The sequence below is a fragment of the Falco punctatus genome (assembly GCF_963210335.1).
Source record: "Falco punctatus genome assembly, chromosome: 4".
Taxonomy (NCBI): Eukaryota; Metazoa; Chordata; class Aves; order Falconiformes; family Falconidae; genus Falco; species Falco punctatus.
In genome coordinates this window covers 100,902,236-100,916,905 of record NC_137583.1, presented here as the reverse complement: position 1 = coordinate 100,916,905, position 14,670 = coordinate 100,902,236, and the positions used below count along the sequence as shown (strand labels likewise).

The 14,670-nt window shown below is 36.1% G+C and overlaps 1 protein-coding gene across 4 annotated transcripts in view; it reads left to right on the top strand.

Annotated features, from left to right (window-relative positions):
• ANO10 (anoctamin 10) overlaps positions 1 to 14,670 on the top strand; it is a 127,255-nt gene that overhangs the window by 23,511 nt on the left and 89,074 nt on the right. The window lies entirely within an intron of this gene.

Here is a 14,670-nt window from a genome sequence, read left to right as displayed (position 1 = left end):
TCCCATACATTCCCAAGATACAGTGTATTTGTTGCTTCAGGTATTTGAAGAATTTAAAAGTACTATTTCAAGAAAGAAAATAACCACAGTTTTGTGAACTAGCTGTTATTCTGCTTGGTTTGTGAACACAGCATATCTTATAAAGACCTCCTACCTAATCTTTATGGGAATTTCCTGTAAGGCTTATCTGAAACAAGTATATATGAGGACTATAAATAAGTGATTGTAAGAGTATTTGGGTTTCATCTTTTTCTAATTCTATGTAATAACCACTTGAGTGTCCTTCCTTTTCAGACAAGGAGGGATATCTGTGGGTATTTTATATAGTAACTGACACTGTAGGGCTTCGCCTTGGCATGACTTTCTTTCAGAGCTTTCCTGTATTGCATTGCCTTGACTTTCATCATTATGCTATTTTGGCTTTTAGGATCTGGATTACTTGTGGCACAAAGTCTGAGTTGTTTATGTGCAGTTGTTAATCTGTAAGGTATTGCCTTACAGAGGTGCAACAGGAGCACATACTTTGTTGTTTTTACAGGTGTTAAGCATTATGCAATGAATTATAAGCTTGCTTTGGATTTTATTTTCCAAGCTTTAAGGTTTGCAGTTAACTGTAAATATGAATCATTTCAACTGTTTTACTGAAGTTCAAGTCTGCAGACAGCCTGATACATTCTTCTATTATGCATGTGTGAACATTTGCATTAAGCTCAGTGAGGTATTTTAATAAAAAACTAATTTGGCAATTTAAATGTACTGTTATGGCTTGTTACTGGACAAAAGATCACATTATGAAAACTGTATGACTAAAGTAAGCAGTTTGTATTTATGGCAACTTAAAGAGAAGGGGCTATTCTTGCCTTTGCTTCCTGGGTATTTATTCAATTTTTATCTGTTTTTAATGTGAAGCTGGATACATGGTCTCTAGGCAGACCTCTGTTCTGGGTAGGCCATAGGAAAATACTGATATTTTTCTCTATATATTTAAATTCTGCTTATATGCAGTCCTTTAGATGGTAGGAATTGCAGCATGGTAGTTGATTAGCTCTTGGAATTCTTTAACAGTGTATCTCAAATTATCTATAAACGCGCTGGAAAGGGAGATGAAGAAAATGACAGGCAGAAAGTTTGAAGAGAAAAGGTAAATTAGTACTGAGGGGAGGAAAGGCAAAAATGTTGTCTAATACTGAGAGGCAGCGTTGACGAAGGCCATGAATCTATAACTAACATTGTATGAAGGGACTGATGGAGGCTAAAGCTGGATGAGCTAGAGGAGAGGAAAAGCAACCATTTGATTACAGAAAAGTCAGGTTTTCTCGTACTGTTCTTAGTAAAAAAAGAAAACAACCCCAAAACAACCCATAATGTACTTGTCAGAAAAGGGGTATTTAAAAAACAGTTTTAATCATAAGTATCCAGTATGCTTGATACTTTTAAGTATGTTGGTCTGATTTTTTTTTTTTTTTGGCTGTTTTTGTGTTATTACAAACTATTTTGTCTGAGAAAACACAAAGACACAAACCCAGTTGGTAAGTCTTATAGTGCTTTTCTGCAGCATAACAAGCCATGTGATTCTTGGAATGTTGTTGGTTATAAACAATTCCAAAACTGTTCAATGTGAAATTTAAAATTTTCTTGCAGTGTCCTGAGAGGCAGTCTTTCAGTACATTTTACACAATATTTAACAACTTCACAAGTGTGTTTTTTTGTTTATTTGGGAGGGGTTTTTTGATTGTTTTAAAGAGTCAGAGAATAGCAGATAATAGGTCATATATTCTTGCAGGAAGTTGTATAATACAAGTTATGAAGTTTCTGGAGTCCAAAAGATCTCTCCAAAGTGAAACGCATTATATGTATAATTTTATTTAAAAAACTAAAAAGAACACAAAACCCATGATTTTCACTTCCGTTGACAACAGTTTCCATTGTGTTGACAGTTAAACATGTTCTTAGTTACACAAATGATTCTTTTTATCAGTAGTTGTATGTTCTTTAGGTTAAAACGTTGATTACAAAAGGTAGAAAGGAGGGGTGATTACTAGAAGCTGTGGGACTATGAACAGCAGCAGTATGAATTTATGGCACCTTAAAGAGATGGGACTATTTTTGCCTTTGCTTCCTGGGTGTTTATTCCCATCTTATCTTTTGCACTGGCACTTTCTTTTATTTGTTGCATGAAGATTCAGATTAGGGAATTGTTCTAGGAGAAGCTGTCTGAATCAGTTCACTGGTGAAAGGGAGCAGGGCAGAAGCAGCTGTGTGTGGAAGACACAATGGTAGTGCTGTAGGTTTCTGCTGGATTCAATTTGTGGGACTTCTGCCCCACTGAGTCTTTCTCCTGTAATTATTACTTCATCTACAGGAAGATCCTTAAACTAGGAGAGAAGCACAAATTTAATGTATTGGCATTATTCCCATATACCTTTCCTATATTTATTAATGTTTAAGCTGCATTTCAGTTGTAAAGAAAAATTCAGGAACAGGATATATCACATTAAACCTCTAGGACAAACCTAGTGCATCTAAAGTACATCAGTGTTAAGGTAGGAAAAAATTATGTTGGATGTGTCTGAGTGCTGATAGAAGAATGTTTTCGATCACCTAGCAGAGATTCAGAAACACATGATACAGGTGAATTACTTTATCTTCTGGTGTTTGCTGCAGATGAAGATGAGAATTTCACAGTGTGTTTATGCTGTTTTGATAGCAGCTTGGCAGGCTGTGTGAAAAGGAAAAGAAATGTTTTTTAGTAGGCTATGTATGCTTTCACATGTTCAGTTGATGGGGTAACCTACTTAAATCTTAGCTGACATTAAGTATTTTTATCAGGTTTAAGCAACTGAGACTCCAGTTGAATATTTATATAGGTTTGATGCAAAGTTAAACAGAAAAAGCACTGTTCTTACCAAAGCCAAGCATAGGTATTGACAATGTCCTCATTTTTTTCTCCCCCTCCAAAAAAAAATGTTAGGACTTTAAAAAAAAATACTAATCCTCTTCAAATGGAAGCATATTTATATGGCAACATTTGACATCACTCAGTACAGACATAATGAAGAACTGTGTGTGATATTCTTGTAAGCATTCTGTACCCAGCCCCACATATTTATGCAAATTAATATTTTTTTTCATTAACAACTCCAACTCTACTGCCGTCTACACTTTGACGGGAATACATATTGTATGAGCAAAGTATATGCTAATTAAATATAATCACATATTAACTATTTCATAATAAATAATGGTAAGCATTAGAATAATAACATTTAATAATATTTTTAAAGTCTTAAAACAGTGATTTGATTTTTTTGAACAGTTGACCTATTTTCATCAATTCAACATCTGCTTCCATGGCAACATGATTTGAACCAGGAGCAGAATCATGCAACTCCCCTCTTTTTCTTGCTGGATAGATGCTGAGTGCAGCAAGTGCAGTTTTCAAACAAAAAGTAGTAGGTGAATGTCATTAAAGCAGGAAACCATAAGCCCTAATTAACATAACTTTAAAATAGTTACATCCTGTAGTGTGTTTAGTTCTTCAGGCTTTACCATAGACACATACTTCTGGTATGAACCACAGGTGTAAAGTAGAACATTTCAAGCAAGCATTTGTGCTTGTGTGAAACTGTACCCAGTCACCTCTGACTTCTTACAGTGATTTGAAAAAAAAAAAAAAAAAGAGGAAATTATTCTGAAGAAATTTGTTGAATAGCTGAGTGGATTAAAACAAGGTGTAACCTTAATTGGAGCAAACCAGCTGTGCATAAGATGATTTTTTTTTCCTGAAGTATTTCTGTGTTTGTGACAGGTAATAATTTAAGATACAGTAGATGCAGAGTTTCACATAAAGAATCAGAGAGTAATTTAGGCTGGAAGGGACTTCTGGAGATTATTTGGTCTAACCTGCTGCTGAAAGCAGGACCCTAGATTAGGTTGTCCATGTCCTTGTCAAGCTAAGCTAAGACCTGAATACTTCCAGCCAGGGTAAGTCCACCACTTCTCTGGGCAACCTATTCCATTGTTTAATTGTTCTCATGGCAAAGAATGGGTGGTTTTTTTCTTACAGCAAGAAAATTCCCCGAAGCAATTTGTGTCTTATGGCCTCTTGTCCTTTCACTGTGCATCCTTGTGAAGAGGGCATTTCCGTCTTCTTGAAAACTACCTGTCAGGCATTGGAAGATCAGTGATTAGATCCTCTCCACCCTCCTGAGCCTTCTCTTTTCTAAGTGGAGCAAACCTGGTTCCTTCAGTCTTTCTTCATATGTCAGATTCTTCAACCCTGTAGTCTTGGTGGCCCTCCAACAGACCCCCTTCAGCTTTTTTAGTGTCTGTTTTCCATGTTGTCAGTGCCACTTTTAAAGAAATAAGGAGTGCCTTTCATGTGGGCTCATCCCTTTATATGTCTGCTAGTTGCAGTGGGTATTCTTTCTTTGTCCTCAATCTATTTGCTCTTTAATCGGAGAAAATAATTTCTGGGAGCAGTTGTACAACTCTTAACTTTCTTACTGAAGAAATATTTTTGGCAACAGCCTCCAGGTATCTCTTTCCATGTCCTAGTTCTTTTCTGTGGCAGTGTGTTTTGTCCATACTGATATGCATACTTGTATGCATGCATATATACTATGTGAGGGTGTTTTGTTTATAACCTGAGTAGTTTTTTAGTTTTCAGGTGTAAATGTAAGGCATAGTGTTTACTGGTAAATATTTGATATGTGGCTTAAATTTCCATCTAATAGTTAAATGTAAAGGGAAAAATATATTATTCAGCTATAATAAAATAATATTAATTAGGAAGTTATACATAAGGCTCTTTCTGAAGTGTTTAATGGTAAGATACAAACCTTACTTGACAGCTTTACAGTTCCTTTTTAAGAAAATACTTAGCAAGCTTATTTTTCAGGTGTTTTATTTAAATGAAACATATCCTAGCCTAGATATGCTTGCACTTATGATGAAAATATGAAAATACAGAAAGATATATGAAAAAATGCAATTGATGTAAATTATGTAATTTTTTGGTTCATTGATATATGCATACGTAAAATAATTCTGCAGCATTACTAGTTCTGGATGTTAGAAAAGATTATTCCAAGCCACTGGTGATTTCAATTAATGTATTGTTTCTGTTCAAGGATACCTCTACCTCAGCTGCAAACATATATGTAATGTATATACATATACATAACAAATCATGCCTAAAAGTCTTCCTTTAGGAATCTGATGTGTATGTTTTAATTTTTAGTATCATACAAAATAGTAATTTGATTTTTATATTCTATGCTATACAGGTAAGTCACTGCAACTTGGTTTATTCCTAGACTTGCAATTGTGAGCCATAAAAATAGCTTGATATTTTACTTTCAAGCTGAAACCCTGGCAGAAATTACCAGAAGATGCTGAATAGCATTACTATAACTTAGTGGAAGTTTCTGAATGTTTCTGTAGTATAGAGACTTAGGAAAGCTTACTGATTCTTTAGTTTACTCTTTGACAATATTTTAAGAATAAAAATTAGCTCAAATTTTTGTGTATTTTATACACATTGTACTTTGCAAAAGATTCTTGTAATGGTAGGTTTAGTTTGAATACAAGTTTATGAGATATTTTAGATAAGTTATTCTTCTGAGTAACAGGGGAACAGATTGTTTTCAGGGTTTTTTTTCTCACCTCAGTGAGAGTTTTAACCTTTCAGATGGGGGAAGATTTATAGGTTTAGCTGTATAAGAGTCTGTAAGTGCTTGCTGCTGGACCAGACTCTTGGGACCATATCAACGAGGTTTAAAAAAAAAAAAAAAAGACAAGTTTGCTGGTTGCATATTAATATGGATTATGTTCATTTCCAAAATCAGAATTTATCACAGATATTTTTAGTGCCATCTACTGGTTCTTTTGAGATATTCATTCTGGTTTAGTGTATATTTTTGATCACTTTGAAGACCAGTAAAGACTAATGGCAAAAGCTTGTCAGAATGAAAACAAACGAAAAATTCAAAGATCTAAGTAAGTTTGTGGTTGCTGGTTGTATTCTTTAGCTTTCTGCTAGTATAGAAGTGAAAATGTATATTAGCATCCATCTATTCTTAAATAGTCCAATGGCTTTTTGAAAGTGTCAGAATTTAAGAGAGTATTTGTATGTTTTCTTATTTGTGAGTAGTTTTAATTTGTTCTTCCTTATTTTCTGCTTTTCTCAAACCCATTTTCAGATTCTCAATTTGCTATGTTGGACGTTGAAAAATAACCACACAGATGAATGAACTGTTCTGTTCAAACCATGTACAAACACCGAAATATGTTAAGTGGGTGGGTATGTGTAGTAATGTGTAGGACAGCAAGAAACCACTGTATTGCATCAGGTTTTTCAACCCTGATAACTGAAATATATTGCTGTGTTGATATATTGACAGTAATTTTCATTCCTTACTTTAGGGTGACACAATTGAAAATAAGATCTTTAAATAATATGTGCCTTGGTTGTAAAGGTCAGACTTGGTGTATGAAATAGTTTGCTGCCTTTTTTTTTTAAACAGAATTTTTTGACCCAGTTGAACTGGGGGTATGTACAAAGGAATGGCTGAGCTAGATTGTATCATGGGTCCCTCTAAGCCAGAATCCTTTCTGCAGCAGAGGCCAAGGGAAGACTATATTAGTATAGCCAAACATGTAGTCATGCTTCCTTAGAATTAATTCCCAGGATCTAGTGATCTGTGGTGTAAACCTTTATAAGGACCTGTCTTGTTACTGAAAGTGAACTGGCCAAAGCTGTGTATGAAAGGGTGCAATGCTTTTATGCAATGGCATAGCCACTTTTTCAAAATTACTTGAATTGTTTTATAGTAAAAAAGCTAGTTAAGCAACTAATGTTAATGTTATCCTAGCTTAATAAGTAATCATCGTGTGTATTGGTTCTACTCTGGATTTTCCTAGCTTTTCTCTGCTCTTTTCTCAGTTGTCTTTTCTGTGGAAGAAGGACTTCTAATTCTAAGTTGGATGCTGCCATTTGTCACTGCTGCATGTGGCAGTGACATTTTGGTGAAGGTTAAGAAGCTCATAGCAAAGGGAGCCCTCTCACAGGGGAAAAAAAAATGTGGGAGGTATCTTAGTAGAGACAATGATAGCAAAAAGGTAGTGTTCCCGTCTTGCTGTCAGTCTGGTGGTGGTAGGAACAGGCAGGTACAGAGGTATCAGGTGCCAGGTAGCTCAAAGACCTGAACATTCAAGAAGGATCATGGCAGTGCTTTACTTCACATTGTGGTCCCTTCAGTAAGAAGTAGAAATGGGTGTGTCTTCTGGGATTGTGCCATTCCTCATGCATTTTAACATGGTCTGGTAGATACTACTGTATTTTTAAACCATGTGTATACTAGGAAAGTTGAGTGAGGAAGATACCAGGAATTCTTCCTGGAGGAGAACATATTCCTTAACTATGCTAATAGGTGCTTCAGAAGTGTCAACCTGGAAGAACAGCAGGAGAAGACTGAGTAAGAATATTTTTTCTGTTCCTTCTGGGATTGTGCAAGGCTGCCAAAATGACAGAACTTCAAAGGAAAGATGAATAAAGAACAGATCTTTGGAGAGAATTACAAGACGTTTTAAAGAACTTTATAAAAATCAGACTTTCAGACCTCTTTAAAACCCACTTAGCCTAATATTTCCCACAAAGAAGTTTCCTTTAATGTTTAAATATGGTATTTCCAACTCAAGCCTGATCAGGATGTGCAGCTTCCTTGCTGGCAGTTGGAAGCTGAATGGCCAGACAAAAGCCAAGTTAATACCTATTAATATTCATTGTTTACCTTCCACTTGATCAAGATTAGTAATTGTTTAATGACAAGATAAAGTATGTACACTCAAAGCCTCCTGGCTGCACAACCGTTCCAAGGCTGGCTTAACATGTCATGGAACTGAGTTGTTTTGTTTTGTAAATAACATATTAGTTTATTCAGTTAAATTATTTAAATAATTTTCTGCAAATGTGATGTCTGTAGCTGCCAGCACAAGCCTGAATAATGGCATTTCCTAGAGGATAGGTGGAGCTATAGGATTCAGGTATTGTATTTCCACATCTCTGTGATGCAGTTTGCAGTAGTGTTTCTTTTGTATCATTCTTACTAGAAGCTTTCCTTCTCAGGGACTGTGACGTTCTTCCCATCTCCAAAGTTTTGTATAACTTTTGTGTCTAAGGTGGTATGTTCTGGTTGGTTGGTTTGTTTGGATCTGAAACTGCATGTAGTATTGGAGGATAAATCCAGGTAGTTATTTCTATCCTCACGTGACTGAGAGTGAAAATGAGCGGCTCTGAGCAGGTAAGGGAATCCAGAAGTAGAAAATGTGGGGTTTGCAGCTGCAGTTGGAGAAGACATGAAGCGCAAGAGATCAGTAGAACTGTCTCCAAATAGCAGGAAAAAAGCTAGTCATATCTGTGTTGGTGCCTCTGTGTTGTTTATTAGATATAAACACCTCTCTTTTCAGAGGGAGTCTTAATGATGTAATATTGTTGCTTGCGTGTTTTCCAGTTACAAAATTGCAGAGGAATTTGCTTTTCTTTTATTGTCTTTGCAATAACTTCTGACACTCTGGTTTGGAGTATTAAGCCTTCTGGATCAACTTCTGCATTCATGTTGTTGACTTTGTTACCTACTCAGTATTGTAAATATATTTAGTAGTCATTTATTGGAAATTTGTAGTGTAAGTTCTACAGTCTCTTAATTAAAAATGAGCTAGATTTGTTGCTGTAGCTTTTCCCATCCTGATCCTCTTTAGAAAAGGTTGAAAGCATCGTTTGTGTTTTAAAAGCTGGGATTATTTAAAAAAAAAAATCCCTTTTTTTTTTTTACTTGCTTGCTTTTTTTTTAAGTGCTGAGAACCAGCTGGCCCACTAAACTGAAAAATTATTTTGGAACTCAAATTGTGCAAGAAAATGCAGTACTGGACTGAAAAGCTGTAGTGTAGAGTTAATTTTTTTTTAATAGTCTCTGTGAAGACGTTTTATTAAATGCAGGCTGAATATGGTCATGAGTCATGCTGTGAAGTAAATGTCAGAAGAAGTGGGGCTTAATTACTTCATTTTTGCACTGAATTTTTATCTTTTACTGGGAAGATGTGTCAATCCAAAATTTCACTCTTCTGATCAGAAGAAATTAGTGGAATGATGTGTAATTTTCAAAGGGATTTTTCATTAACTGTGGCAGTGTGCAGGCTGCCTGATATGCTGCTGCTTTCTATTCTAATACCATGAGCAGTTCTTTTGAAGTCATGGGAGATTTCTAATGCATGTCTATAATCTGCTAAATCTCTACAATGAATAATACAAAGGAGATACAGTTAGAAGTTGCTGAGAATTCGTAAACCACAGTATGTTTGATCAAGGTTCGTTTTAGTCAGAGGATTTGTTGTAAGATAAATAGTGTTTGTGCATGCGCATGAGTGTATGTATGTGCATGGTATAGGGATTACAGATAAACTGATATCAAATATAAAAGTATCTTTTATTAAACTTGAAATACAGAGTTTGCGATAATTGAGTTTATCTGCATCTCAGTGTATTTTTTCAGAAGTTCATAGCTATTGCAAATTTTGAGTGAAACTTGTTTTAAATCTGGTGAAATGGCAATAAACAGTTTATTAAAGGAAACGTTTAAATTTTTACTGCTATAGCTTAGCAAATAAAATTATTTAATTCAAGTACTTTCTTGTTCTAGCTTCTGCAAGGCTTAATTTTCTTTTTAAAAGATGGCTATACTAAGAATAGTTCCTAACAAATAAATTAATACATCTTGAGAAACAGTATGTTGAAAAAAAATGAAATATTAGTTTATTCTAACACTGATTGCATTTGGTAGTTCTGCTTTATTTCCTGTGTAATTATAACAACTGCAGGACCAAACAGGAGAAATATAATGAGTGTTAGTGTGACATCTCTCTAGTGGTTTTCCTGCCAGTTTAACAAAATAATTTGAGGAAAGGGTATTACATCTTTTTAAAAGCATAAAATGTGTATATAGGGAGGATTTGAGGGTTAATGCCTTACATGTGAATAAGGAGACCACAGCCTAGACTGTAGTGTTCCTGTAAGTGCTCCTGTTTCTGTTTCACCCCCTCTTATTATGGGAGACTATAACTACTTTCAAATTCTGACTGCAAACTACCCTTTAAGGGTCAAAAGCAGAGCTGGTAGCTAGAATGGGATGTGGCCATATTCCTCCCCATGGAGACAGCAGGTTGAAAAGTGACGCTGGTACCATTATGCTAATAGGATCATGAACTGGTCTTCCCTAAACTGGGATGGTTCTGTCACGGCCAAATAAAACTGACTTTGGGTATGTCAGAAGGAATGAGTGGATCTGCCTTTTTACAACTTCTAGTTCAGATTATTTTGGTGCGTATCTGGAAAGCCACATGCAGCACAACATGTAACTGCTGATTTCTAGGTAGTATTGGTGCGTGCTGCAGTTCTTTGACAGCTGCATGGTCTTTGTATTGGTGTGTTTGGAATTGCACGTTCTGAATTTGCTGAGTATAGGTAGAACCTTCTACCATTTTCTTATTCTGTTGTTTTTTGTTGTTTTTTTTTTAATATTTCAAGTTGCTTAGGCTTTCCAAGCATCCTCAGGTGCTGTGATCGTTACACTAAGACCTCAACTACCAAGAGAAGTTAACAATAACAGTTAGTGAAGAAGAAATCTTAGGGTGCACCTCACGTGGATGCTCTGTTATAGTATTATAATGATTTAATTCTGTTCTAAATCTTTAAAATGAGAGGTTCCAAATCTGCTGAGTTTTAGTATGTTTTCCATGTCTCCTCCCCTCCATTTTATTTTTGAAGGTGAAGTGCACAGCAGTAGTGGCAGCTTGCTCTTCCCTCCCCCTTCCCCTGCAATGTAGGTTAAACTTTGAGATCTGTAGTTACGCAGTTTAAATACAAAATAATTTGTACAGCAACGAATCAAAAGCTATACTTTGTAAAATGTCTTCTGAAGCTGAAGTGTAAGAGTATGTACAGCTGTATGATATATTTCTCAACTTTTAGCCAGGGAAGCTATATGCAAGAATTGCCTTTCTAATAGAAACACTGAACAAAATGGGGGAGGGAATCCAGCTTCCTTTGCAATGTCACATTGTATTAATACTTGCAGTTCCATCTTGCTTTGCTCGGCTTCCCTCCGAGACTTCTCAGCTGCAGAGGTACAGTGAGTGATAGGAGCATAATGTTAGAAGCTATAAAAAGAGACAGATGCTGCTTTTGATCCCACAAAGTAATTGTGACAAATATTAGAAAGTTGTATGGTGGCTTCTTTTTAAAGTTTGGGAGAAGACTTACATCTTTGCTTACTCTATTTCAAACAAAAAAAGCCTCCTGTCTTGTCATTTTCTGTTAGAGTATTGTTTAGGGATACTGCCTTGGTACAGTAATATGGATGCATTTCTGCTGGTGCAAACATGTTCTTATGCATGTGTATACTTTTTATAACATACAGTAACAGCTTAGATTTTTTGGCAAAAAGTCAAGACTTAAATTTGTGTTACATTCTTTGTGCATGCTACCATCTGTAGCTATAAAATGTCCCTTTGTCATATGCACCTTTCTAATGTGCTTTGTATTACAGAAGTATAGCTACACCTAGGAAATCAGTGTGGAAACTGCGGAGAGCCTGAGAGGGCTACTTAGCATTTGGGTGTCTCCCTCAGGCAAAGGTTGATTTTGTCAGGGTGGGACTTGCGTGTGTTGTTCTCCCTCTGTTCCTGTCTATCCTGTTTTTCATCGGAAGACATGGGTTGCTGTTTGCAGGTGGGGGAGCTGCAGTACGGTGTAACAGCTCCCCGGGTTTGGCTGATTGGTGAAAAAGATTCAACATGTTTTGTGGACCCTGCCCTGAAGTTTAGCTTATCTAACTTTTGTCTCCCTGCTCTGAGCCAGGATCTTGGCCAACTCCCAGAGATGTGAGGTTCCTGGCAAGAGGGTTTTCAACCTTTCAAAGTATTCATGAACTTTCCGTTCTTGTGGTTAGAAAGCTTTTAACCAAGATCTCCCAAGTGCAGGTTAAGCTGACTACTACTTGTAATACAAAAAAGTAATTGTTCAGTGTTCCCTTCATGATGACTTCTTACAGCTATGATGTTCCCGTCTTCTGTTTTCTAAACTGCATGATCTCAGATCTTTCAACTCTTACTCACAGGTCAATTATTTCAAAATACTTGTTTTGTTCTCACCAGGATTGTCTCTACTTCTTAAATCACAATACCTGAAACTAGATACAAGTGCATAAGTTTTACTGCTTCTGAGTATTTAAAAAGTTCAGGCACATCCTATGTTTTATGTGATGCTCTTTTTAGCATGTCAAAAGTCGGGGGGGTTTGTCTTTTTTGCAATAACCTTGTACTGGATCTTTCTTTTTTTTCTGAATTGGTGCTATATATCTTTCAATGTGTACCCATTTATTTTTACTGAATCTCACCTTGTTCATTAGGACTATTTCTTCAGTTTTTCAAGATCACTGAGTTCTAATCCTGCTCTTCAGAGCACTTGGATTTCTCCATGTTTGGTATCATATGCACAGTTCTAAAGCAGATTTTCCTGTTCAGTCACCAACACTGTTAATAAAACTATTGAACTAGGATCTGGTCCACCACAGTAGGCTGGCCCCCATGAAATGGTCCTTCCAGCTTGACAGCTGGTAATGATTACTGTTGGAGGGCTTTTCTTTTCCAGTCAGTTGTCTGCTTCCCTATTCAGTTATTTGATTTGGAGTGTTTTGAGAGTGACGCAACTACTATTGATCTTGTCAGAGTAGATAAATTTGGTTTTAATGTTGCTTCTGGTTCCATATTTGAGATGTATGCATTTCTGCACTATGGTTTTATTTGTGAGTGATTTTGCAAGGAGTTTCAGAAATATACATTGATTGTTAGTTTCCAGCTATCAAATTATAAATAAATATGTTACTCATCCTCTGCCATTGTTCTCTGAATTATAATGAATGAGTGTTGTATCAAGGCATGGGCATATCAGTGTTAGAACCTGTGCATGATAGGCAAAAATCACATAAAATGGGTTTACGTAGGTCAAAAAGGGAATTGTTTTTTGTGTTGATGAAGTTTTTTTGGCACTTGCATTTCCAAAGAAGTCTTCATTTTAAATTCTACCTTTTAGTAGAGGTAATTATTACTATATATACCTATGTAGACTGCAGGTTTGTCCTGGTGAGAAAAGATAGGGGCCTATTCACTTTGCTGATGGCATGCTGTAGTTTCCTATATTGCCTGTACTCAGAACAGAAAGAGTGACTGAGGTGTTCTTAGGTAAGCAGTGTTTTGTGGAAGGTGATTAGTGATCTCTCCAAGCATAGTCTCCTTCGTTATATCAGCATGTGAGACTGTAAATACACCAAGGTACCGTCAGTGAGCTTTTGAGTCATTAAAAATATATTGAAAGCTCTGATCTGGCCAAACACCAGATAATTCTGTTTCATTAGAACTGCTGAATATGTGGAAACATGTACCAATTCCCTTTGGTCCCAATGGTCCCTTTGGACCATTGTTGTTGTAATTACAATTTGCTGGATCGTGATGTTACAGAAAGAGGACAAGTATGAGGATGGGAGTTTTCTTCCCATGCTTGCCCATCTAAAATATATCTATTTTATTTTAAAACTAGACAGTGTGCTAGTCTTCTGTTAAGAAATGATAACATAAGTATTTAGTAATATTTGACAGTGTTAAGTCTGGCAGTGTTTGAAGCTGAGATGCTACAGGTAAAATACCTGAACATTGGCAACATGTTGCCAATCACAATGCAAATCACTGCCACAAACATAGGTCAGAGTTGGTGCTGTTTCTGTTTTCAGTTCACTGACTAGTATTTAAAAGTAGAGAATAAATATACTTAAGGGAGGGAAAGGAAATGCAGTAGCTTAAAATGGAAACACAAGCTAGTGTGCGATGGAGTTTATTATCTATGTATTAGTGTACTTAAAAATTCTGAAATTTCTGTTATTACGCTAAATTAGTTTTGTCCCTTTGCTGACAGTTCTATTCTTTGTTATTCTGTTTTTATCCCTGGATTTAATAACAAAGCCATGTACTCATGCTTAAGATAAAGTAAGCTTGTAATCTTCAACGAATAGCTTTCAAAAGACGTTGTAGGCAGATAGGCCATTAATGGTTCAGCTGTAGTTAGGAGATATACTAGGAGAGTAAGTTTTTTGTCCTGGAGAGGTGGGTAGGTCTTACGTTCGTTTTACCACTAGAGGGCTTGTTTGTATAACATTGAAAAGTGTGCCTGAGAAGGGTGCCCTGCGACAGCTTTCTGATGGTTCCTACGGTCCAAGAAAAAAAAGAGGAGAAGCTCCAGATACGGAAGTGTGACATTGAGGAGATGGATATCAGGCTACAAAGTTAAGAATGCTATGAACTACCTAGTTTTTCTAAACTCAGAAAATTATGTAAGAGATTGTATCTCGATCTACAACTAGACAGAGAGGCTGGTCAGGAGTAAGAAGCGATTGGAGAAAATAAATTAAAATAGCTCATCAGCCCATGTTTTTTGAGAGTTTTGCTGTTTGCTTGACCTACGCTTAAAGCATCTCTTTGACAGAGCCATGCATTTTTGACATCAACGTCATTGTCTTGGTTTCTACTTTTCTTTTGCTTTTCATCACAGCTGAACATGTCTTC